This window comes from Alosa pseudoharengus, unplaced genomic scaffold (assembly GCF_046254945.1).
Source record: "Alosa pseudoharengus isolate Yale_2024_CS ecotype anadromous, Long Island Sound unplaced genomic scaffold, YU_APseudo_1.1 YU_APseudo_1.1_scf_4, whole genome shotgun sequence".
Taxonomy (NCBI): domain Eukaryota; kingdom Metazoa; phylum Chordata; class Actinopteri; order Clupeiformes; family Clupeidae; genus Alosa; species Alosa pseudoharengus.
The window spans coordinates 29,426,136-29,452,588 of NW_027468774.1; the positions used below are offsets into that span (position 1 = coordinate 29,426,136).

The 26,453-nt window shown below is 41.9% G+C and overlaps 1 long non-coding RNA gene across 1 annotated transcript; it reads right to left on the reverse strand.

Annotated features, from left to right (window-relative positions):
- Nucleotides 1–16,225: 16,225 nt before the first annotated feature.
- LOC143102280 (uncharacterized) lies at nt 16,226–21,804 on the reverse strand. Its single transcript, XR_012982568.1, has 3 exons — nt 21,736–21,804; nt 21,456–21,646; nt 16,226–16,336 (listed from the first exon to the last, which is right to left on the reverse strand). It is a non-coding gene; the product is annotated as an uncharacterized LOC143102280 (long non-coding RNA).
- Between the last annotated feature and the right edge of the window lie 4,649 nt (nt 21,805–26,453).

The window sequence follows — 26,453 nt, forward strand, 5'->3', positions numbered from 1 at the left end:
TCTCTGCCAACATGGACTTCACTTTTAACTTGCAGGAGCAAACTACAGGTCATCCTTCTGTCCTAAGGTGACCAGACGTCCCGGTTTTACCGGGACAGTCCCGATTTTGAGTTGCGTGTCCCGAGTCCCGACAAAAGCCTGTCGGGACGCTAAAGTGTCCCGGTTTCCACCAACCACTATGAAATGTCCCCTGTTGTCAGCGATTACATAGCCAAAGTGATCTTATTATAGCCTGATCATTAAAACTAAACTGTCTCCCAAATACAACCTAGGGTGTTTTGTGAATATACTACCCGAGTCAAACCTTCCTTTAGTTTAAAATCATAATTTCGGTGGAAGCGTCACTTTAAGATTGACTGCATTTTCGTTTTCGGGTCAAATGGCTTTGAATGGGAGCGGTATGGGCATAGCTATCTGGTCGCATCAAAATCGCTAGTTTTAAAATACTAAGAAGACTCGACACAACATGACACGTTGTTTGTAGTATTATCAGCGTCCCTACACATGAACGCGAGCATTGAGAACATTGTTCGTGTATAGCCTACAATAGTTAGCTTAAAGACGTTTTTGGTAGCGTTGCCTTCCGGTTGTCGCCATAGGTAAGGTCCATTGTTAGCGTTGTTTAAGTAAACTCCTTGTACACAAACAATGTTCCCAATCCTCGAGTTCATGTGTAGACACCCTGATGATACTACAAGCCAAGTGTCATGTTGTATCCAGCCTTCTTAGTATGTTAAAACTAGCGATTTTGATGCGACCTATAGTTCCCGTAGGCTACTGCTCCCATTCAAAAAGCCATTATGACCCAAAATCAAAAATCCAGTCAATCTTAAAAGTTACGCTTCCGTCGAAAATATGCTTTTAAAGGAAGGTTTGACTCGGGTATATTCACAAAAACACTCTAACTAAAAACATACAGAAAGAAAAAGACATCCAACATATCATTTCAACGTGTGTATGTATGTGTGTGTGTGTGTCAAAGTAGCGTAGCCTAGCTAGGCTACTCATGCTACAGTATGCAAGCAAAGTTAGGCCCGTTGCTAGAAGGCTTGGGGCCCCGAGCTGGCCAGGGGCCCCAAGACAACGACTGGTTAACAATAAAATGCAACGACAAACTGTGAGCGCCCCTTTGATAGTCAATGGAGTAAAGTGCAACGACATGATAGTGTTTGTTACCGGCAATACCGGGATCCCCCTCAAGGGGGCCCCTCTCAGTAGTCGTCGCTGACGGCAGCCAGCCAGCCAGGTTCGTGATCTCTGCTGCCGGGAAAATATAAAACCGGCAGTCATAATAAAACGGAGTTATGCGTCCGGAAACCAGAAAAGAAAGAAGAGAAAGGAAGAGGATGACAAGAAAATACAAGATAGTGGTAAGTGATAAATTACACTGGATAAAATAGCTCTACTTGTCTTGTACAAATGGTGTAATGTCGCAGCAGGAAGGCTAGCCTAGCAAAAAATGTTTATGTTAACTACCTGCCTGAAGGCCCATGCTGCTTGTAACAAACTAGAACAGTTAGCGCAACTTTTTTTTCGAACGGACGGAATATGGTTACATACTGTAATATGTTTATTAACGGGATAAAGAAGACGCAGATCTGTTCCAGAATCACTGTTTATCGTATTTAATGACATAACATTGCTATAGCTTTGTAATAGGTTTTGATGAAAGTGGCATAGCTTCTCTAACCTGACCCTAGCCAGATGAATTTCGCTCCGCCTAGCTCCACTCATCCATCTGGAACCGATCCATTGGAATGGTTTTTCAGAAGGCTGGGCCTAATCAAAAAATGCTTGCATATGATTGAATAAGCCACTTGTCCGTCATCTATTGACGTGCTACTTCAACCACTCACATCGAAGCCAACCCGTGACGCTGATAACAGTCTCACGGTCGCTTCTCCACTACGTCACATCTATGAAACTCCCGCCCTGTGTCCTGATTGGCTGAACCATAAAGTCGGTTGCAGAAATCACTCTCAATGGAAGAGGTCCCAGATGGATGTGAGTGAAGCTAGGCGGAGCTAAGCGGAACGAAATTCATCTGGCGAGGGTCAGGTTATAGCTTCTCTGCTATACTAACTATTCGACAGTGAATCTATTTACCAAATGGGGGTTAGGAAAACCACATGATAAATTCCATACATCAAAGCAGACTGGAACATTCATGTCTAGCAGTATTCATGCACGCCAGTCGCCAGCTGTTTACTGTCTTTATTATACGGCTCTTCACAATGCAAGTAGAACGCTCCATTGACTTGAATGGGATTTCCGAAAGATCTAGCGGTCATTATTTCTTGGGAAAGGACCTCTGAAAACAAGAATGACCGCTGTCAATGGCAACGGAGTTTGCGCTTGGAACTTCATTCAAAAGTGAAAGCAGACGGTTGATCAGCTGTGTTCTAAAGAATGTTTGATTCAAGTTCAGCGTGTGTTGCGAACTATTTGTTTCTCAGCAAAAGCCACGACGAAACGGTAACAAATAAGCGTAAAGAGACATATCATGGAGTTTATTTTTTCGTTTTGGCAATTAGCCGTATAATAAGCGGGATAATGTATAGAACGCCGGTCATTATGGGAAAATAAGCCCCTTCAGGGCGAAACAAGACCCCTCCGCTGGCGCGTCGGGGTCCGGTTCGCCCTGTCGGGACTTATTTTCCCCATAATGACCGGCGTTCTATACATTATCCCTTACTTAAAGCACCAGGTGCGTCTGTCTAATTCTCAAACAGCAGAATGCTTAAATGCTATGTTAAGCTACAAGTAGGCCTAGGTCAATGTATAACATTAGCTTGGGATGTTTTTACAGTAAGCATTGGTAGTTGTGAAAGCAGCTGCATCCCTTCTAAATATCAAAATATGGAAATGCTAACATATCTTTTCTTTCTCCCTCAAGGTGCTTTGCTTAAATTTCTCAGCCCTCAGGCTCTTCCTAAGGATACCTCCACTGATGAAGGTAGAGTGAATTTATCTCACTGAGCTGAGCTGTTAATGACCTTTTCCAATATGCTAACAGTGAAATGGTCAAACGTACTTCAGTTTTTCAATTATTTTCCCAGGTACACCATCAACTTCATCCTCCATTCATGAGGAAGAAGCTGACTTTGGATTTTATGGTACGGTGGTGTTTTTGCATGTTCAAAATGTTCAAAACTAATGCACAGTATCTATATGCAACAGCAGTATTTGCACTGTCAACATTTTGTATTTATATAAACTGTATGGCTATGCTGTGGTTCCTGTAGGCTTTGCGTGCGGTAGGGGGGGGGGGGCTCCATGTCCATTTTGCTTGGGGCCCCCAAATTCCTTGAAACGGCTCTGAGCAAAGTTACATTTTATATTAGTAAACAATGGTAGGGTAGGCTACATTGTTTCTTCACATCTGTTTTAACGTTTTTTCTGAGAATAGGCTATGTTTTGTGCTGCGAGTAGACAAGGCCGAAGAGAAAGTCTTCTTTTTCCAAAGATTTGCAAAAGGCTTACCCCTTCCTCCGCGAGGTCCAGGATGATGAACATGCAGCCTTCTGCACTCACTGCAAGGGGTCGTTTTCTGTAGCTCACGGTGGTAGTGCAGATGTGAAAGACCATATAAAAACGGCTAAACATAAGCGATAGCTACAGGCAGGTGCTAGCAGTGTGACCAGCTACTTTAGCAACGTTAGCGCTGGAAGTGCCGAGCTAAAGCGGGCTGCTGAGGAGGGGACTTTCGCCTACCATCTGGTCAACCACAACCAGAGCTTCAGGTCCATGGACTGCACCGCAGGTCTAATCAGAAAATTCTATGATGAGCGCTTCACCTGTGCACGCACTAAGGCTGAGGCAATAGTGACCAATGTCATCGCACCCTTTGCTATGGATCTGGTGAAGTCCGACCTAGGTGTTGCTCGACATGTGTCTGTGGCTATAGATGCGTCAAACCACAAGGCGGTGAAGTTAATTCCCATTGTGATCCGATACTTCAAAGACAAGGTCGGGGTGCAGGTGAAAATCCTAGATTTTACTTCAGTCCCTGGAGAGACGTCCGAGATCTTGGTCGGTGAAGTCAGTCGCAACCTCCGTTCATTTGATTTAATGGACAAAGTAGTCGGGTTTTGTGCAGACAACACAAACACCAACTTTGGCGGAAGGGCTAGGCATGGAGTGAACAACGTGTTCTTTAAACTGAATCAGGCCACTTCTAATAACCTGTTGGGAATTGGCTGCGGTGCTCACATCGCACAATGCTCTCCAAACTGCCGCAGATACTCTCCCCTGTGATATCGAAAGCTTCGTCGTGAAAGTGTTCGGACATTTTCACATATTCACTGTCCGCACTGAACAGCTGAAGGAGTTCTGCGACTTCGTTGATCTAGAGTAGGCCTATGCTACAATACTGGCGACCAGCAAGACCCGGTGGCTGTCTCTGGGCATAGGCGTGCATACTTAGACACTATAGGATCAATGTTGAAGTGCGATGTTGACTCAATGATTTTAACGTTGACAAAATAATGTTGATTTAACATAGATTCAATGAGTAATTGCTATCACAACGCTCACAGCGGAAAAATAAGCGCACCGAGAGATTCATTGACATGAAATGTTGGCATTAATAAGGATTATAAAATTCAAATGGTAATTGTTTTATGTTGCATTCAATCTTGTGACCATATATTGAAGGTCCTGTTCTTCACGAGGAAGTTTTCAAAAAACGCTGTTTTGTGAATGTTAACAGCACATCATTATTTGCGCGAATGTCTCGCATTTTACATATTTCCATGTCTGATACCCCGCGAATTGGCAGCATCCCATATCAGAAATGTAAAGTCCAACAGCAGCTAAATTCGCTGAACTTTTTTACCGCTCGTCTGATATGAATGCTGCGTAGGCCTAGCCTACTGCTGCCGACTCCTCGCATTACAGGTAGCGATTGCTTCTGATCAGGGGCGCCTTAATACCACCCGAGGCCCCTGGGCTATATGTTTTTTAAGGACCCCCCCCCCCCCCAACCGCAAATATTAATTATGATTAAATGATACCCGGCCCGCGATCTGACCCGACACAAAGCGTGCGCTTTTGGTTAATAACATGCAGTGTAGCCTATCATTATTCAGCATGTAAAACCTTTACATAAACAGGAACAGAAAGCCCTCCAATCACGTCAGCCTACCCATGACATCGCTTATCAAAAAGGCTAGCCTACTGCACGAAAACAAGCGTTGAACTTTTACAACACTGGCTGTAGGCTAAGTTAAAAGATGGGTACACATGGACGTTTAAAAGCTTTTCAAAAGTGCATGTGTTTGTCGTGTCAGGAGTTTTTTTGAAATTCTGTCTACTTAACACACCAGTTTAACGCAGTTTGGGAGGGACAGCAATTTAGCCTACAGAACAAGCTGGCTCATGTGACGTGAACATGGCTACCTTATGCATTATCACTACACTACATATCTCACGTTAACAATGGAGAAAACATAACATAGACTATTATATGTGCGAATGGGTTAGCACAAACTTAGCTGTTGGTGAACGGAGATGCAGATCACTAATTCATTTATTTGCGCCACAGCCCATGTTCTGCGTTCACTCCAATGAGACAAGTGAAATACATGTTTTTAAAGCCGTTTCATTTCCAGGCTATTTGTTACGATATTTACCTGCTATGCCTTCTGTTTTCATGGACAGTTACAGGAATCCACGTCATTCGTTTATCGTTGCTTCAATCCTACCCACGTTATCTCCAGAGTTTGTAGGCTACGATAAGTTTGTCAGTCAGTTTCAGCCTCTCCTCTAGCTCCTCTACCCCCGTTGGGATTTATTACGTTTTGTTACATTTTGTTACATTTTAGAATTGGATAAGACAAAGGGGGCCTCTGCATGGATGTAGCCTAATTGTAGAGCAGTACGATGTGCTCAATTATTTAGGCTAGCTCCAGAGTAGGCTAATGACGCCGCGAATACGGACACGACATTTATTATTATTGATTATCATTATTATTATTAGGAGGCCCCTCATTGGTCGAGGCCCCTGGGCTGAAGCCCAGGTAAGCCCCTGCATTAAGGCGCCAGTGATGGTAGCCTAGGCTATATAAGTGCCCTCCGCTGGCTGGTGTTCACATCATCGCAGTTTAACCGTAAACAGCAATCAGAGGTGTCTAATTTTATTCCATAAATATATTGTTTTTATAGACGTAAGTTGCACGCGCTACGAGCTTCCATTTACTGCACCATGTAGACTACTGTAGTGCGGTTTGTCTGTCAACATAAAAAAAACTCCGGGTACCTACAATTTTCGCACAACTTGGTGGAAAAGTGTAGCACAGGTTAAAGAAAACCTATTCATGTTTGGACTCAAAAGGAACTTCAAAGTATTTCCCATATAGTAGCCTTTTAGCTCACCACGACAGTGAAAGTGGAACTTGGAAAGTGGAAGTCTCTCCACCGAGTGTTACATTAGATGCACAATCAATCGCGAGTCGATGCACGTAAAAAGTATCAACTGGTAGGTTAGTAACGAAGGTAGCCTAATTTTGCAAAATGTGATGACAGCACACAAACTTGGGCAACAACGTTTAGTATACACTTGTGGTGATAGCCTACAGTTAATGTGACTCGCTGACTATAACCAATGTAGAAGATTTGCACCAAATAGGCCTAAAGGATGTGGTTGTGTTTCTACAACATGTTGGCACAAATCGTAATTTCTGTCACGATTTCTATGACGATCTCCATGCATGTTCAGTAGCCTATATTTTTCATTTAGTCAAGCAGTGGTGGTTTAATCAGTGTTGGGCAAGTTACTTTAAAATCGTAATATATTATGTATTACTTATTACTGTCATTTCAAAGTAATTCATTACATTATAATATTACTGTCTCTGAATTGTAAGGCATTACACTACTATTGTATTACTTTTAAGTTACTTTTACCAAATATGGATTTGGAATTCTAAATGCTGTTTATTATGCTCAATGCAGCTCATTGCACTTCTAATGGAGGGTGATGTGGTACAACATAATGACTGAGCTAGGCTTAAGGCTACAGTAGAATGCAATAGGTGCAGTGATGGCTCATGATGCAATACAAGGAACAATCATAGCCAGAATTTTGTTTAAAGAAGACAAAAGGTCAAAGCCTGGTCAATTGTGATAGAAATGCTGTAACTTTAGTCAAGTCAAGTCAGACTTGACTAAAGTTCAAGTCACATAACAACAAGACAAAAGATGCCGGATGGAGCGGCGTAGTCGCCAGCGTACCCATGACATCAAGACAAGACAAATACATTTAAAAAATACTTTAGGCTTAGGCCTACTCATTACAATCAACAGAGAGCCCACTACCAGTATATTGTAACCCAAAACTTAAAGACATGTCAAGATAGGCTACACAGTGCAGCTACTGGCCATTTTGGTGCCCTAACTGGTGAAATACAGTATTAACCTAAGTATGTCATCATATGGCCAACTATAAAGATGTAATCTGCCTGTTCCCAGGGATGGGTAGTATTTCTGAAACATGTAATAGGCCTATGTGTTTCAAATGCAAAATAGTATTTTGTCATTTGTATTTTATTGGGTTGAAGGAAATGGCTCTGTATTTTGTATCAAAATACTTTATTGGTGTGTATTTTTGTATTTTAAAAATACTGCAAAATACTAAATGTGAAAAAAACAAAAAAAGTAGATACTACACACAGGTGTAATGAATAATTGGTAATTAGGCAACAATGGTTTATGTTTATCGCAATCAGCTAATGTGAGAACAGCTGTGTTCAACAACACTTACAGCTTTTCAGTGACGGCTATTGCTGAAGCATCAGCCCTGGTCTGAAGCACTGGTGTGAAGTGGTACGCAAGTAAAGATGAGCAAGTTGACCTGCAAGTTCACATAAGGACACTGACAAAGGCAACCATGTCCCATTGTCTCCATGCCAATCTTTAACACAAAAATGTCAGATATCTCAACCACAATGACATCAATAGATGGTAAGTAGCTGTGTTGTTGAACACAGCTGTTCTCACATTAGCTGATTGCGATAAACATAAACCATTGTTTCCTAATTACCAATTATTCATTACACCTGTCTGTAGTATCTACTTTTTTTGTGTTTTTCACATATAGTATTTTGCAGTATTTTTAAAATTACAAAATTACTATTTTGCATTTGAAACACATATTACATGTTTCAGAAATACTACCCATCCCTGGGAACAGGCAGATTACTAGTTGGCCATATAATGACATACTTAGGTTAATACTGTATTTCACCAGTTAGGGCACAAAAATGGCCAGTAGCTGCACTGTGTAGCCTATCTTGACATGTCTTTAAGTTTTGGGTTACAATATACAGGTAGTGGGCTCTCTGTTGATTTTATTGAGTAGGCCTAAGCCTAAAGTTACAGCATTTCTATCACAATTGACCAGACTTTGACCTTTTGTCTTCTTTTAACAAAATTCTGGCTATGATTGTTCCTTGTATTGCATCATGAGCCATCACTGCACCTATTTCATTCTACTGTTGTTAGCCTTAAGCCTAGCTCAGTCATTATGTTGTACCACATCACCCTCCATTAGAAGTGCAATGAGCTGCATTGAGCATAATAAACTGCATTTAGAATTCCAAATCCATATTTCCAGATATTTTGGTAAAAGTAACTTAAAAGTAATACAATAGTAGTGTAATGCCTTACAATTCAGAGACAGTAATATTATAATGTAATGAATTACTTTGAAATGACAGTAATAAGTAATACATAATATATTACGATTTTGAAGTAACTTGCCCAACACTGATTAAACCACATGTCACTGCTTGACTAAATGAAAAATATAGGGTACTGAACATGCATGAAGATCGTCATAGTTGACAGAAATTACGATACTGATTATATAATAACCTATAGGTTATTATATATATACTGTGTGTTTGTTATTTATGGGGGGGGAATCAGGGGGGGATTTTGGTATCGGTGGGCTTGTGTGTGTGTGTGTGTGTGTGTGGGGGGGGGGGGGGGGGGGTGTCGTCGGTCCAGTAGTGGGCCGGTCCAGGAGAAAATTGCCAGGGCCGAATTTTGTTCCCAGTCCGACCCTGCGAGAGCCTGAAGTTTAACGGGGTAGACAAGGGAAACGTCGGGTGGATTGTAATGCCAATTCTGCTGATTGAACAGAAAAGTTGCTGAGAAAGGTGTTTTTATGATTAGGTTCAGTTTCACTTGCGCAGACGCACATAGACATTGAATGAGCGCTCACATTACTACCCCCCAATTGTAGGCTATGCCTCTTTATTTGATCACACACAATTAAGAAATATTTCCTAATCTGGAAAATGTTACGTTTTTTTCGGCCAGCGGTTCTATAATAGTCTACCATTCATTTGTGCCGCAAATGATCAGACGTGTGACAGAAGCATGGGCATAGCCTGTAACTTCACTGATCCGCGGATAGCAATCTCATCGGAGAGGAGGCCCTAACGCTGCAGATAACAGACAGAGAAAGGCACAGAACACAGTTGCATGTCCAGTGTAGCATGGGTCTGGTGAATATAGCCTACCGAATGCAGATGCCTACAGGCTCACGCTTTGCCTGGTCTAGACTAGAAGATTTAGAAGCTGGGCACGTAGCGCTCCAGAATCTTTGGTAGCAACCCCGCCCCCTGGTAAAACAAACATGTTTGTCAGAGAGAAAAAAAAACTGAGTAAAAGTACAGATAATTGCTGTAAAATGTAACGAAGTAAAAGTCAAAAGTATGCACTATAAATTCTACTTAAGTAAAGTACAAATACTGGAAAATTTACTTAAGTACAGTAACGAAGTAATTGCACTTCATTACATTCCACCACTGGATATAAGTCTTCCTCAGAATTCTTGCGCATGCGCGGATTATATTCCAGCCCTCTGGGCTAGCTGTCTGCAGCCTTTCTTGAGTGAAACAGAACCGCTTGATACTGTAAGCCAGGTGTTTTCAATCAGTGGTCCGCGACTCACTTGTGGTCCGTGAGGACATTGTTGGTGGTCTCTGACCATGGATTCAGTAGTTGCAATGTGGGAATCAGTATTTTTCCCACGAACAATAATGGACGCAGCTCTCAACTTGGCCCGTTAAAATGTGAACAGTCTAGCGACGCCTTTCATGAAGGCCCTTTTGGATATGTCAGTTATTTGTACCACTGGTTAGATGTGAAACTGCATTTCGTTTTAGACTATTGGTATTTAATTTGTGCATTGACAATAAAGTTGAATATCATATGAACTAAAGATGACTAAAATCTTGCATATGTAGAAGAAGAAACATTCACAAAAATCCATAACATGACCTCTCTTCTTGATAGCTGTTGAAAACTGCATGGAAATACATGTAACAGGGATTGTTTTGTTTGTAAATAAAAATAAGTAAATAAATAAATATAAATAAATACAAGTAAAACTGATACCTTCTTCTTTCCCTAAATACAATGTAGCCTACAGGTGTACATGACCTTTCATCAGTTCAGTTGCAATGGATGAACTTTGAGGAACTGCCCTACTTGTGATTGTTTAGAGATTTTAAAGGTTGCGAATGCAATTTTTTTGGCTAGTGCTACAAATCTATTCACCTTCGCAGCACCATCAGGCTACTTGCTGTGCGGCGCGGACACACACACACACACAGGCATGCCAAACAAGCATACACAAAAGTTTCAAGAGTGGGGGATGGAGCAGAAGATGGATACAAATTGATTAGTGTGATTTATGTTCGCGGAACGGATGTACAGGACTGAGCGGCGGTCATATGTTGTACCGCTATGCGGTACATCTAGTTACTATTATTCTTTGTTTTGTTTATGTAAAACAGATTGAATTACCCCTGTGTATGAAACTGAGCCCTGCTGCCCTGTGGTTTTTGTGCAGCTGCTTCACCACCTTCAGTCACTGTGCCTGTCGAGCGCAGTAGTAAACAGCAGTGTCCTCTGCTCTCAGACTCTTGGCCTCTAAGTACTGTGTGCTGATGGAGACGTCTTCAGTCAGGGTGAACTGGCCTTTCAGAGACTCTGCATAAAGAACATCGGTTCCTGACCCAGTGTTCATTCTTCCAACCCACTGCAGAGCCTCTCTTGGTTTCTGTCGTATCCAGTGTATGTTGTTGCTCGTCATTGAATAGCCGCTTATTTTACAGGAGATCTTGACCTTCTCTCCTGGTCTTTTTACCTCAGCAGGTGACTGATCCAGTCGGATTTGGCAGCTAATACCTTGAAGGGAAAAAAGACCACATAAACAAGTGGAAATATTCACGGTAACATAATAACCCTTAATTTACACCAACAATTGTCTGTATTTCCCATAATCATACTCACTTTTTATTGAGGTCAGTATTACGGTAAAGAGGAGAATGGACTTCATCTCCATTGTACTGTGGTTAGCTCAACTGAAGGTTGTGCCTGTGTCACCTTAGAGGGCTTAAATAGAGGGACTCTGTTGTGGAATTTGCATACTGTCTTCTATAGATTCATTTTAGAACCTGATACAGAGCAATATTTAAAATTGCCTGGCTTTATATTTCAAAAATACTGCAATCTGTAAACCATGTATGTATAGACATTTTATAAATGTGGCCCAGTTTTGTGGATTCATCAATTAGGTCTGTTGCAACCTCGCACATACACACACACACACACACACACACACACACACACACACAAGCATGCACACACACACACACATTAATTTATCTTAGGCTTCTTTATCTCTTGAGACATAACAGTTAGTGTTTTTGCCCCTGAAACAGGTGTTTGTAATATTTCTGAGTTGAGTTGTGTTTTAAATGCTAGTTGTATCATTTTCACCACTCAGACTCTGTAGCTCAGTATACTGCAGTGTCCTGAAGCTTCAGATAATACATATGCTTTCTTTGGATGCAGTAATCTGGCCTTAGGGAAGCCTAGTCACACATATGTCTTTTGTAAGTGTCAGATCTAAGTACACAACCATTCCAGTCCTTGCCCTGGGTAGCACTGTATGTTGCATAACACTGTTTTTAGATTAAAGTTCTGATTTTGGGCTGACTGTGGAATAAGTAGTCTATGTTTTTGTACAGGTCAGCCATTAGTTTGTACAACAGTAATACCGGGCACAGTAAAACACAGCTGTGTCTCCAGCCTGTAGATTCTGGGCCTGTAGAGTCACAGTGCTGCTGGAGGTGTCTCTGGAGATGCTGAACTTGTTTTTCAGTTGATCACTGTAATATGTGCTCCCATCGTGGCATAAAAGTGCAATCCTCTCCAGTGCTTTTCCTGCAGGCTGCCGTATCCATGATGTACAACCAGCAACTTTGCAGGTGTGACGCCCTGGCTTTGCCATGCCGTGAAGCGTTTACGCCTCTTCCTCCCTCTGCCTCTATGGTGCTCTTGAGCACTAGGCATGTTGTTGCTGTATTATTGCATTTTGACCTGCAGGAGGAGCTGGAGAGGTCCCGTGGCTAATGAGGGGCGTGGCTCCGTGTTAATGGCTGTCGGAATAAAGCCGGTGTCCTGAGGTCTCACTAACGCTCTCGGTTCTGCTCTGGCCTGACGCTGTGGAGGGCTGGCTGCAGCGATTCCCGATTGCCTTTTCTTTATGCACTACACATACACTTTGCTGACGTGCATGACACTTTATTTTATCTTGTGTTGCCTCTCTCCTACTGACTTTTGTAAAGTTATTTGTAAATAAATTAAGATTATCATTTAAAAGTTGCCCGACGGTGTCAGTCTTCCCTATGTCCTTACCCTTTGAGCCAAGGTGTTTGTGACATATGGGGGCTCGATCCAATTTTTTCAGATCCGGTGTTTGTCTGCTTTAAGCAGTGTAAGGCCCATGTTGGCTGTGATAGCGACGTGTGGTGAATTCGGTCTAGACTATCCTACGGTCAGTTGTGACGTGAGGTGAGTAGATCTAGTGGTAACAGGCGAGGGTTTTTGTGAATGGAGTTGTAGTAGGCGTGGTTTGGGCCTGCTGGGGACTCGCCTGGTTGTTTGGGGAGATCTGTACCGTCTTAAGTGGCGACGTTAATTCAAGGCAAGTTTTGGAGAAACAAATATTCAATCGGTTTTGTTTTGGTAGGTGTACTCGTGGCTTTCATATAAGGGCAGCTTGTTAAAAGAGCAAACGCTCTCCCCATTTAGAGCGCCTCCGCGCTGGGTTTAGGTTCCGGCGACGGAAGTCTGGACCGGCGGGCACCGCCGCTGAGTAAGGCTGCATCGACTTCGGTCGGGATGGCTGGCATCTGACGGTATTGGTGAGTGTACGTTTCTTTTGTTCACTGATCCCCGGTTCTTGGACTCCGTCAGAAGCTAGATCAGTTTAGTCGGGGGGTAAATGTTTAGGGGGTTGCTCCGTGATTGGTTTGCCCTGCTGTGATCGCCGCGTTGCACCTTGCTTAGGCCTATTTGTTTGATTGAATTTGTTGTTGATTGGGAGATCGAGTTTGGTTGTAATGCACTGTTGGCCATGAACAGGGGTGTCTGCATTTGATTTTGCATTCATTGGTCGGGAAACCCTGTTGGTGTTGGACTGGTAATGAGCGTAGTAGATAAGTTTTTTGATGCTCCATCGGAGAGCTCGTTGTTTACGCTGACCATTAAGCAGTTAATAGAAGTCGCTGAGCGGTATTCTATTGATATTGCGCTGCTTAAATCTGCAAGGAAGGAGCAGTTGGTGGATTTTATTCGCGAGAATTTAAAGGCAAAACAGGTGTTGCCATTTTTTTGTTCTCCGGTTATGGATCCGGCTTTAGATCAGACTGGTCAAAAATCAGATGCTTCGGCGTCCGCAATGGCCCTTAGTACGTTAACTTTCGAACAGCAAAAAGAGATTTTGCAAATGCAAATGGAACAGAAGCGATTGGAAGCTGTTGAACGGGACAAGGAACGTTTATTGGAACATGAAAGAATACAGTTAGAGCGCACTCGTTTAGACCTGATGGCCGAGGGGAAATACGGTTCCAATCAGCCATCAGGTTTAGCAAATATGGTCAAATTTCTACCGAAGTTCAATGAACGGGACCCAGATGTTTTCTTTTCTTTGTTCGAAAGTGTCGCTAGTGATTTGAAGTGGACTAGTGAGGACAAAGTTTTATTGTTGCAGTCTGTTTTACATGGGAAGGCACAGGAAGCTTTTGTCGCTCTATCTGCTTCTGATCGTAAAGATTATAGAACGGTAAAAGATGCGGTACTAAGAGCATATGAGCTTGTCCCAGAAGCTTACCGACAGCGGTTCCGCAGTCATCAAAAGTCTGATAGACAAACATATGCCGAGGTAGCCAGGGAGCTGTCTAGTCTGTTCCTCCGTTGGCTTACAGCTGAGGCTGTTGAGGATTTCGACTCATTGTGTAATTTGATGATTGTTGAGCAGTTCAAAAACATCTTGCCTGCAAGGGTGGCCACTTATGTTAATGAACATCATGTAAAGACAGTCTTTGAGGCCAGTTCCCTCGCTGATGGATATGCTTTAACACACAAGTATCAGTTGCGTGAATTCTCTCTGCGCAAAGATTATTATCGGCGAGAGCCGCGCTTTGGTCGTATTGATGCGGGTCCTCTCGTGAGTTCTAATGCTGTGTCTGAGGGCACCACGAGAGATGGTAATTTTGACGATACGTGCCATAAGTGCCATAAGCCAGGTCATTATAGACGTCAATGTCCTGAAAATGTTGGCCGGGGAAATGATGCCTTTTATCGATCCTCGGAGGGGTTGGAATGAATGCCTACTGTGTCATGTCTTATTTTGTTTCAGGTTTCCCGTGTGTCCAGGCGCCGGATATATGGGAGGGTGGGGATGGTAATAAGGTCATGAGTGACACTGGTGTGGACTGTTTGACTGATATTTCAGTGTGAATGAATGTATGGTGTGTGGATGTTCACTAAGGCCTTTAATGTGTGCAGAATGTGGTATGTTTGTGTTTAATAGTTATGGAATAGATTGTGGTGATTGGGATTTTAGATGTTTTCCCAGAATCCCATGTAATGGGCTCCTGTCTTTTGGGGGGGAGTGATGTGACGCCCTGGCTTTGCCATGCTGTGAAGCGTTACGCCTCTTCCTCCCTCTGCCTGTATGGTGCTCTTGAGCACTAGGCATGTTGTTGCTGTATTATTGCATTTTGACCTGCAGGAGGAGCTGGAGAGGTCCCGTGGCTAATGAGGGGCGTGGCTCCGTGTTAATGGCTGTTGGAATAAAGCCGGTGTCCTGAGGTCTCACTAACGCTCTCGGTTCTGCTCTGGCCTGACGCTGTGGAGGGCTGGCTGCAGCGATTCCCGATTGCCTTTTCTTTATGCACTACACATACACTTTGCTGACGTGCATGACACTTTATTTTATCTTGTGTTGCCTCTCTCCTACTGACTTTTGTAAAGTTATTTGTAAATAAATTAAGATTATCATTTAAAAGTTGCCCGACGGTGTCAGTCTTCCCTATGTCCTTACCCTTTGAGCCAAGGTGTTTGTGACACAGGTGAGACTCAAAGTCTGACCCAGCCGTGTCATCATGGAACTTGGTTGAGTAAGAACAATATCACTCCTCACACCTGTAAAAAATAATTTAAATTTGCATTAAATATTAAGATTACAAGCACTTGTCTCCCTTTTGTTTTTATTTTCTGACACTCACAGGAGGCTGCCAGTAGTAGTATGAATAGAGATCCAGGGATCATGGTGTTTGTTGGAGCTGAGCTGATGGGAGTTGATCTTCTGTACTGATAAAGACTGAGACACAAAGCTACTATGAGAAGTTTGCATATGACAAGCAACAGCAGGAAGCACTTGCTTCAGAGTATTCCTTGTTAAAGTGTTCCTAATGAAGGCAATTCAGAAACTACGGTATTATTGCAATCTTCATCCATTGCATCCACATTCATTTTTGGACTGTTTGGCAATATTTATTGATCAGCTCTAACATAATCTCTCACAAATTTGACCACACATTTACCCTATTAATCATTTGCTTTTTGTCCATTTTAATCTCTTTAGTTTCACATTATAATAGTTTATTCTCAAAAACAAACAAACAAAAAGGTTTTATATAGGACAATATTCTTGTGAGATACTGAAATTATATGAATGATTAACTAGTACAAACAGCAATACATAAACACAATATAATTGATTTATGACTTTTTCAAGAATATAATGTCCTCAAGTGATAAGTGATATTAACTTTAATGTTTTAGTTTAATGCTGGGTATGTGGTGTAATGACCAGCAGGGTTTTTGTTCAGCCTTGGAGCCCCCTCTGCCACTGTGACTCTCTGGCACAGTAATACACAGCTGTGTCTTCAGTCTTCAGGCTGTTCATCTGCAGATATGCCTGGTTCTTACTGTCATCTCTAGAGATGGTGAACCGACCCTGAAAAGCCTGAGAATGGTAGATATATGATGATGAGCTGTATATGCTCGCGATCCATTCCAATCCTTTCCCAGGAGCCTGCCTGATCCAGGCTAGAAAGTGGCTACTGATTGTTAGCCCAGAGGCTGTGCAGGTCAGTTTATGAGATCCTCCAGGACTGATGACCACTGGTTCAGATTCAGTCAGTGTCTGACAATGTCCACCTGGAAAAGAAAACATAAAATAAAATAAATATCAAAATAATGTGTTTGCATTAATGGCTTTCTATGCATTGTGGAAAATTGGCTCCACACCTGTTAAGTAGACAGCCAGCAAGGTTGATACAATAATTAAGTTCATGTCTGTTAGCTGTGTGTGAGTCATGACTGTGTGTCTTTATGTCTGAATACAGTATATAGACACTCAGAGTCTTGGTTTTGCATGGCTTCTTCCTGATAGGAGAAGATGGAAAATATATGTTTTGAATGTTATGCCAATAACACAAAGTTGTGTAATGATAAGTCATCTATGTCCTTTTTGCAGCTAAATATGGGTTTACATTACATATTACATTCACATTCTATTTTGGGTTTTTTGCATTTTACAAAACATCACAATTGTTTTGATTTGGGGTTGTAGGTTTGCCTGTAAGTAAAACCCAAAATTTGATCTGTAAAACTAGAGGAAAGGGACCACCACAGAGCAGAGAGTAAGAGGTACACTTTATTTAAATAGTGTACAAACATAAGAACTAAATATAGATTTATGAAACATGTTACATTTATCAGCATGTTTAAAAAACTAATATCAGTTGTCTGCCTTATATGTGCCTCATACAACCATTGTGTTTCCACTCTAACATCAGAATCCTACACTGCAAGCAATTTATTTATTTCCATAAAACACTAAAACTAATTGTTCCCTTCTCCATCTTCAATGCCTCAATTTAGCATATTCCATAAGAGATGGAACAAAAGTGACGTATAGAATAGCACATGATACTGCACATTCAAGGTGCTAATGCAGCCTCGGTGTGAAGCGGAGACCCCTAGACATGCGTTAAGTTATTTTATCCAAACACCACGTACATTGATAAAATAACCCACTGAATTTACTTAGTTGTAAAGTGCTCATTGGTTGCACATAAATTGAAAGAACACTGTTGCAGAGGGAATGATTTGTGATCTTTACCTCAAAACAGTACATCCCCAAGGCATGAATGATGAACTATCTATGTTTTTTGTATGTCTTCTTTAAACTGTGAAATGTTTTGTATGTATTGTCTTCATTTTATTTATATTATGTCCATTTGATGTAATGTGCTACACGTTTATTTACCTACACAATGACATACATGTCACAAAGCATGTGAAGAGTAGGATAAGAGTGTGTCCTTCTTCTGACTCTTTGACTCCACCTACTGTTCAAACATGTCATGGCAAGCGAAGCAACATGCTAAAAGTGTTTTTCTATAGGACAGTCATACTGTAGTCTGGCTTTCACCAGATCAAGCTCAATCTTTTAAGATTGAACATTAGTCTGGGGAGTCCGCTATGTATTTTCTACTGCACAAGAGGCGTGATCAACTGGCATAGTTCAAATGACTGTACGCAATTGGATAGTCATTCACCAATCTGACCAACGAACCGGATGACGCGAAAACTCCAGGCTCTCCCGCTCGTCATCGCTTTAAACCTGCCAATAGCGCGCCAGGTGGATAAGCCAGTTTGTGATTGGCCCCTGCAAAAGTGTAACGGAAGCAGGAGAAAGAGATGTACAGGTTTCCAGCCTGAGCTGCAGGGCGGAAAATAAACCGCCGTCAGATCAGGCTGAGTTCACCCAGCCTAGGACAGTCATGGTTCAGTGGCCCTCTTTTCACCATGTGGGTTTCTGTACATCTCCCCAGACACTTCTGTCACAGTGTCCTTCTGGCACAGTAATACACTGCAGTGTCTTCACTCTGTAGGCTGTTCATCTGCAGATAAACCTGATCCATGCTGTTCTCTCTGGAGATAGTAAACCTTCCTTCTACAGATTTGGAGTAGTACTTGTTGGTTCCACCTGGTGCTGATATATAAGACACCCATTCCAGTCCTTTACCTGGAGAATGCCTTACCCATGCTATATAGCAGCACTATCATCATTTATCCCAGAGTAGGTGCAGGTGAGTTTATGAGAGCTTCCAGGTTTAATTATTGCAGATGCTGACTCAGACAACGTCTGTGCCTCACCACCTGAAACAAACAAGAAGGTTCCAGCTCAAAACTTTGAATTATTATTATGGTTCTCTCCTCAACTAACATACCTGTCATAAATGCCACTATTACAATTGCACAGTGTATGGAATTAATCTTTGATGCAAAGTCCCTCTGTGTCTTTGCATGCAGGGATTCTTATGTAGCAGAGTATCAGTATACAGTATATACATATGACACTGATCTGAATTTGCATCAGTGCCTCCTTTCCATGATTGGGGCAGAGTTAGCCAGTAAAATCTAATGTTCACTCCAAGGGTGAGAAAGACTCAAGGCACCTGAGAAATGTTAGATAACTACATACCTGCATGTGTGGTGTTGCATCATCAGCCTGAAGAAAGACTTATATAAGTGACTGAGTGAAAGAAAATGGATTCAAGATTCAATTACACCTCAATACAGTACGTTAAAGAGGGAAATTTATTGGGGTTTGGCTCTCCTTGCAGCAATAAATTATAAACTAGATGTACAGTACCGCAGAGCGGTACAAAATATGACCACCGCCCAGTCCAGCACATTTTTTTCTATACTTTGTTCCTTTTTTGTGTTTGTAATTGAGTGTATGCAGATTGTGTGGTTGTTTTTGTGTATATGTGTGCTTCTGTGTGTGTTTATTGAGTGTGTGTGTGTGTTTGTGTATGTAGGTGTGTTTGTATGTGTGGGTGCATGTGTGTGAGGGTGTGTGTGTATGTGTGTTTATGTGTCTGTATGTGTGTCGTGTGCATGAATGTGTGTGTGCATGTGTAGTGTGCTATTCAACCACTTTACCAATAACCTAGCCCATCTGTCACAATAATGCATGCAGAACTGGTTCCTTCCTTCAAAATACTGTAGGGGACTAGAGAATCACCATAATTTAACAATGTTAAATATATATATATATATATATATATATACACAGGGCGCCTTAATGCACGGGCTTACCTGGGCTTCAGGGGCCTCCACCAATGGGGGGCCTCTTAATAATAATACAAATAATAATCAATAATGAAAATAAACAGCCGTGTCCGTATTTGCGGCATAATTCTGGTGCTAGCAAATAATTGAGCACATCGCACTGCTACGGTGACATCGGTGCAGGTGGAGCGAGGCCCCCCCTCTGTCTTCTCTTCTAAAGTGTAACAAAATGTAACAATATCCTAATAAATCCCAACTGGTGTAGAGGAGCTAGAGGAGAGGCTGAGACTGACTGACAAGCTGAACTACTCTGGAGATAACGTGGGTAAGGTAGGTTAGGATGATATAACGAATGATGTCGATTCCTGTAACTGTCCATGAAAACAGAAGACATACATGTAGCAGGTAAATATAGCAAATACCCTATGATAATGAAACACATTTATTTCACTCGTCTCGCTGGAGTGAACGCAGAACTGGGGCTGTTGTGCAAAGAAATTAATTTGTGATCTGCATCTCCGTTCACCAAAAGCTATGTTTGTGCTAACCCACTAACATAATGTAAACATAATGCTTTCTCCATTGGTAGCATGAGATATAGGGTAGGCTATTTGTCGGGCAGTGTAGTGATAATGCATAAGGTAGCCAATGTTCGTGTCACAAGAGCTGCTTGTTCTGTAGGTTAAAGGTAGCCTATTTCTGTCCCCCCCAAACTATGTTAAAATGATGCGTTTAAGCAGCTAGAATTTAAAAAAACTTCCCGGGGGGTAGCATATGCACACACACACACACTTTTCAAATGTTTAAACACCCCTAGGCCCTAGGATCTATGTGTAGCCCACCTATTAACTGTCTTTACGGCCAGTGTTGTACATTTTTGTGATTGTGTTTGTGCGGTAGCATTTGATAAGCGATGTCATGGGTAATATATGAGTATGACAGTTTACTCAGAATTGAAATTGCATTTAACACAGAGCATGTTACTGGTGGTGCGTTTATGTTTGTTGGAAATATTTTTTGTCATTTTAATGTTTGTTTTGTTTTGTCCTGATTCTGCTTTATCAAAATAATTACAATTTGGCTTCTTTAGGTAGTGGCCAAGATTCCTCAGAGGAAATCACATTTATATATTTATATTATCATATTTAGCAAGTCTTAAAAGCTATGCTGTACATTCCCACCAGCTTCCTTTTTCACAGTAACTCTGGTTGGATCTTTGCTGTGAGGGTGAACACTGCCTGCTGTTGTCTCTACACGCTGACAACTTCCACAAATAAAGTATCAGACAAAATGATACTGTAACTGCAGATGGTCTTCTTTCCAAAACCAAGTAGTAGTTTTGTAGTGTTAAGAGCTCAGTGTAGTAGTGGTAAGAGCTCAGTGTAGTAGTGGTAAGAGCTGTAGTAGTGGTAAGAGCTCACTGTAGTAGTGGTAAGAGCTCAGTGTAGAAGTGGTAAGAACTCAGTATATAGTGGTAAGAGCTCAGTGTAGTAGTGGTAAGAGCTCAGTGTAGTAGTGGTAAGAACTCAGTGTAATTTATGAAATATATCGCAGAGGGTCGAAAAGTCCGAAATACTTACGCTATCCATGTTTTAGACCTAACAGGCTAGACCAGGAGCCCATCCCTTCAGGATTTTTATGAAATGACGACTATTCATCTTATTCAGAAGCCTAAAATACTTGAACAGAAGCTGTTCTGATAGACTCTGATAGACTCTCCATGATACGCAGCCCCTGCCTCCACAACGTTTATGAGGGGGTTTCAGTATCTTTTAACACTCTTAAAACATAATGCAGTGACTTTTGTTTTTGGATGACATCACAAAAAGATAGGAAATGGTAAGTGATATCAGCTGATATTGTGGGCAAGATGGAGCAGCAGTTTTGCTACCTGACAAACAACAACAATACAATATAATTTATGACTTTTTTCAGGAATGTAATGTCCTCAAGGTGAATAAGTGATTCAGGCAGATGGTGAACCGACCCTGAAAAGCCTGAGAGTGGTAGATATTTGAGGAGTCGTACATGCTTGCAATCCATTCCAATCCTTTCTCTGGAGTTTGCCTGATCCAAGCTATCCAGTAGCTACTGAATGTGTACCCAGAGGCTGTGCATGTCAGTTTGTGAGATCCTCCAGGACTGATGACCACTGGTTCAGATTCAGTCAATGTCTGACCATGTCCACCTGAAAAAAAAACATAAAATAAAATAAATATCAAAATAATGTGCTTGCATTAATGTCTTTCTATGCATTGTGGAAAATTGGCTCCACACCTGTTAAGTAGACAGCCAGCAAGGTTGATACAATAATTAAGTTCATGTCTGTTAGCTGTGTGTGAGTCAGTGAGTGTTTGTCTTTATGGCTGAAATATATAGACACTCAGAGGAGTCCTGTTTTTGCATGGCTTCTTCCTGATAGGAGGGACAGGGTAGATATCTTGCCCTTGAATGAAAAATGTTGCCATGTTCCACATGATCTTGTAATGACAATTTTCAGCAATTGATTTTTTTCTCCATAAAACACTATACCTAATTGTTTCCATCTTCAAGGCCTTCATTTAGCATAAACTCATCCTGATATGGAGTCTCACCATTTAAACAAAGGAAGAAAGTGTCAGACTCAAAATGCATTAATGCTTGTCAAAGAGAACAAAAAAAAATCAAAAATCTCAAAAAAGTCGTCAAGTTCAAATTCAAATTTTATTTCTATAGCACATTTACAGATGGCTGAGCTGCACCAAAGTGCTTAACAATAAAGTGCTAAGTGCAATAAACAAAAGAATGACCTAAGGCAGAATGGGAAAAAAATGTAAAGGGCAACAAGACAATGACTGAAGGACTTATAATCAAAAAAAGAACATAAAAAGGTAGCCAGGGGACACTATGCACTGGTACTTAATGTAACGGCGAAATTAGGGCACGTCTCGCCAGCAAATACTGCACACACATCCACAATCTAATATTGGCACACACACACACACACTAGGCTACAGTAAAATCTTAAGGATATGGTGCTACTTTGTAGCTTAAGGAACTGGACTCTTACGGAGAACAAGGTTTCTAAATACTTTTCTTTCTTTTTATCCCTGTTTTAATATATTGTGTTAAGTTATATTGTTTGTTCTTAATTAATATCATTGTATTATAGGCTTATCATATAGCTCTTACGGTGCTACTTTGTAGCTTAAGGAACTGGACTCTTAAGGATAAATCTTAGCACTCAGCTGGAATGGGAACAAGGTTTCTAATACTATACTTTCTTTTTATTCCTTTTACTATAATATATTGCTGTTATGTTTGTTATGTTGTTCTTATTGTATGTTATTGTATTATATTGTACGTAGCTCTTATGGTGGTCACAGGACTTTCCAAAGAAATAAAGAAACCATCAGTATGCTACAACTGTCCGGCTGGAGTTTGCTACACGAATGTTTGGTTTAAAGATGTGTTTGCGACATTTTGAATGTTGTGTGTCATTTTGCTGGAGATTTGAGACATCTTGCATTTTGTGTGAGCAATTATGGGTTTTGTGTGTGGAGTTTTGAAAAATAGACAGAGTTTTGAAAACTTGTGTAAACAGTTGTAAAAAACTGTAAAAAAGGAGACACTAATCAAAGGCAAGTGAAAAGAGGTGGGTCTTTAAAAGGGACTTAAAAATATTTAGAGACTTGGTTGCACGGATGTGGAGGGGGAGGCAGTTCCAGAGTCTGGGGGCTGCTACTGCAAAGGCTCTGTCCCCCTTGGTTTTTAGCCTGGACCTGGGCACTTCCAACAGCAATTGATCAGCTGACCATATAGTTCACTGGAGGGGATGTGGTGGTGGATAAGATCAGATAGGTACGTGGGGACCATGGAGGGATGCCAGCATATAGAGTGTTGCAATAGTCCAGTTGAGAGGTTATGAATGCATGGATGACTCTTTCTAGATCACTCTGGGGCAGATAGGCTATGGTTCTCAGGTGGAAAAAGCTTTTCCTGACTACTGCACTGACCTGGTGCTCAAACTTGGAGGCACTGTCAAAAATCACGCCCAGATTTCTGACAGAGGGCATGATAGCTTCAGCGAAAGTTCTACTAGGAAGACTCGTAGTGTAGCCTTTACTCCTCCCATGCTTACACGGAGCCAATCTTAGCTGCCTACTTTCGGAAAGCCCCGCAATCCGATCATTCACTCATTCAATCAGCGCTAGCCTATAGGAATTCAGTGGGCTCTTTAAATATGTACCACCTAACACTGCTTCTGCTTCTCAGTACACTGACTTTGACGTCCCCTCCACCTCCCCTCCAGCCACCTCTGCCAGCAGTCCACGTCAATCGGGCATGGTCTGCCTACCACATCATCATCTTTCAGCCACCACCACCAGTTGGTCCCCGTCTCGTCGGGGGGGGGGGGGGGGGGGGTAGGCTCCCCGCCCCTGCCTTCATCCATCGGCAGGAGACGAGATCCGCTCATCGCTGGACGGATCCGAGACGGGGCCTACGCCAAAGACCGTTACCTACTCTTTATCATGCTTGTATCCAAGCCATTCCTTTACTAATTAAATTGTTAAACGATTCTATTCTGTCTACTGAGTCTTTCTGGTAGAACTGATGTTAGAGGCTAGAGGGCCAGGGCATCGGTAGGCCGGAGAAGTTTTGCCAAGAATAATTATTTCGGTCTTACCATCATTGAGGTTGAGGAAGAAAATGACTCCCCTGGTTGCACAACCATATTACTCGGCTGGATGAGCTCAATACCAAGGACACCTGTAGAGGGGTGGCCAGGACATTAGTGACAGAGAAATGTATATGTGTGAATATTGGTTGAAACCATCTTTTACTCACAGGTAACGGCTGCCAGCAGCAACAGTAGAGATGCAGTCGTCATGGTTACGGTGGAAGCTGAACTGCTCCTCTGAGTTGTCCAAAATCTGAGAGCTTCTGAGGAACTGAACCCACACAAGCAGCTTTATATCAGCAGGAGGAAAACGGGAAGGGAAGACAACAGAGAGCTGGAGACACGTGTCAGTAACGTCATTAGTTAATCATTCTGTGTATTACATTACATGAACTTATCAATAAACATCATGTTGTTGTTGTTGTTGTAATTGTTACTACACCAACTAACAAAGTAAAATACTTTACATGCCGACTATCCCCTCTTTAGGCTCTCTTAAATGAGCACCTCCTTAGATTCTCTTCTATTGACTGTGGTTGTATTTTAAATGTTTGTTTGGTTGTATTTTAAATGTTAATTTCAAAACACAACAGTATTAAAAATGTCCTGGTTGACATATTACTGTATCTCTGAGTAATACATACTGTGTCAGCTGAGTATGAGATAATAAATGATAGGCGCTAGAAGTTAATGCACATTTGAGGTGCTAATGCAGCCTCGGTGTGAAGCGGAGACCCCTCGATGTGCATGAAGTTATTTTACCCAAAGACCTTGTACATTGAATGAAATAACCCATTGAATTAACTTAATTGTAAGGAGGACATTGGTTGCACATATGTGGCCGTTGGGAGTAAGAACCCAGTTGTACTATACCACAAGATGGTCTGACTACGCCACTCCCATTTATTGGACTGGGATGAGAGACCCAACTAGTACAGTAGACTAAAGATGTAGCCCACGCTAGTACTATTCAAGTGAATGAAACAATTGGAGGCTGATGTAGCAAAAGTAATGTAGACATAATTTATTTATGGTCTGCAGTTATTAAAATAGGTGCTTCGTACAGGAACAACATTAATGGTAGTAACACATCATGGACACATACATGAGTTCTCGTAGACAAGCCTTCATAGGAGATATTTACACTAAATATTGGGCCGGACCACAGTACTCAATGTTGACAGGAAATCCACATTTAGTTCATCATGAGCACAAGGCTCCAAAAGGATTCAGCACACCAAAGACAGCAACCAAGGCTACACTGCATTAACCATAAAGTGCTTTGTTAGTACACACAAATTCTAATCACACCACACAGTGGTCACCTTAATACATTGAGCATTGAGCTCCGCCCACTAGCTACGAGAACCCAAGCAATGGCCACTTAAATTTGAGAACAAGTAAAGTGCGTGAGTGCTACTATGATGATCAGCGAAAGCTATCCAAATTGCACATGCCCACTGGCACTTTCCCCTGTCCCCCCCGTAATATTGCACACTGCCCAAACACAACAATTTATCTCAATGGTAAAAGATTAATGACCGGAAGAGCTTGACATTAACCCTATAAGTTCATAGGCATGGTATCAATGAATGATAAAAACATACATAAGTTTCATACATGAGAAAACAGTGGCTGGATGTCCAAACAAAGTAAACAAGACGAGAGACGGGGTTCCTTCACAAAAGGCTTCTAATAACCTCGTGTGAACAGACACACACAGACGCCGGAGCGCACAGAAGCCAGTGCACACGTATGACGGGGCGCACGGGACCTGGTATAACAACGGGTTTGGCTAGGCCATCCGCCCAAGCACACGGCAGCAATTACAGTATACAAACACCCTGTAACACCAGCACAGTCTGGCCGCGAGAGTGAGAGAGAGTTCCCAGCGGATATCGAGATTCGTTCTAGTTACACGCCCATTCGGCGTTAAATCCAGAGACGCTTCCGTGATTCAATTACTGGTGACTGCGCACAAACCCTTCAACATACGGAACGCCAGCACACTGGCCACCAACACTCATCTGTAATCGCGGTTCCACTCCACTCCGTTTCCCTGGCTAAGCAGCTGACTGAAAACACAAGAACCCGCCCCTATGGACACCTCAGCCTTTAAGCCCTTGCTACTCGCTCCTGGGTCCTAAAGTCCCACTGGCTACACATACATTGGAAGAACACTTGCAGACGGAGTGATTTGTGATCTTAACCTCAAAACAGTACATCCCCAAGGCATGAATGATGAACTGTTTGACATGTTTTTGTATGTCTCTTTAAAACTGTGGAATGTTCATGTTTTGTATGTATTGTCTTCATTTTATGCACATTATTGCCC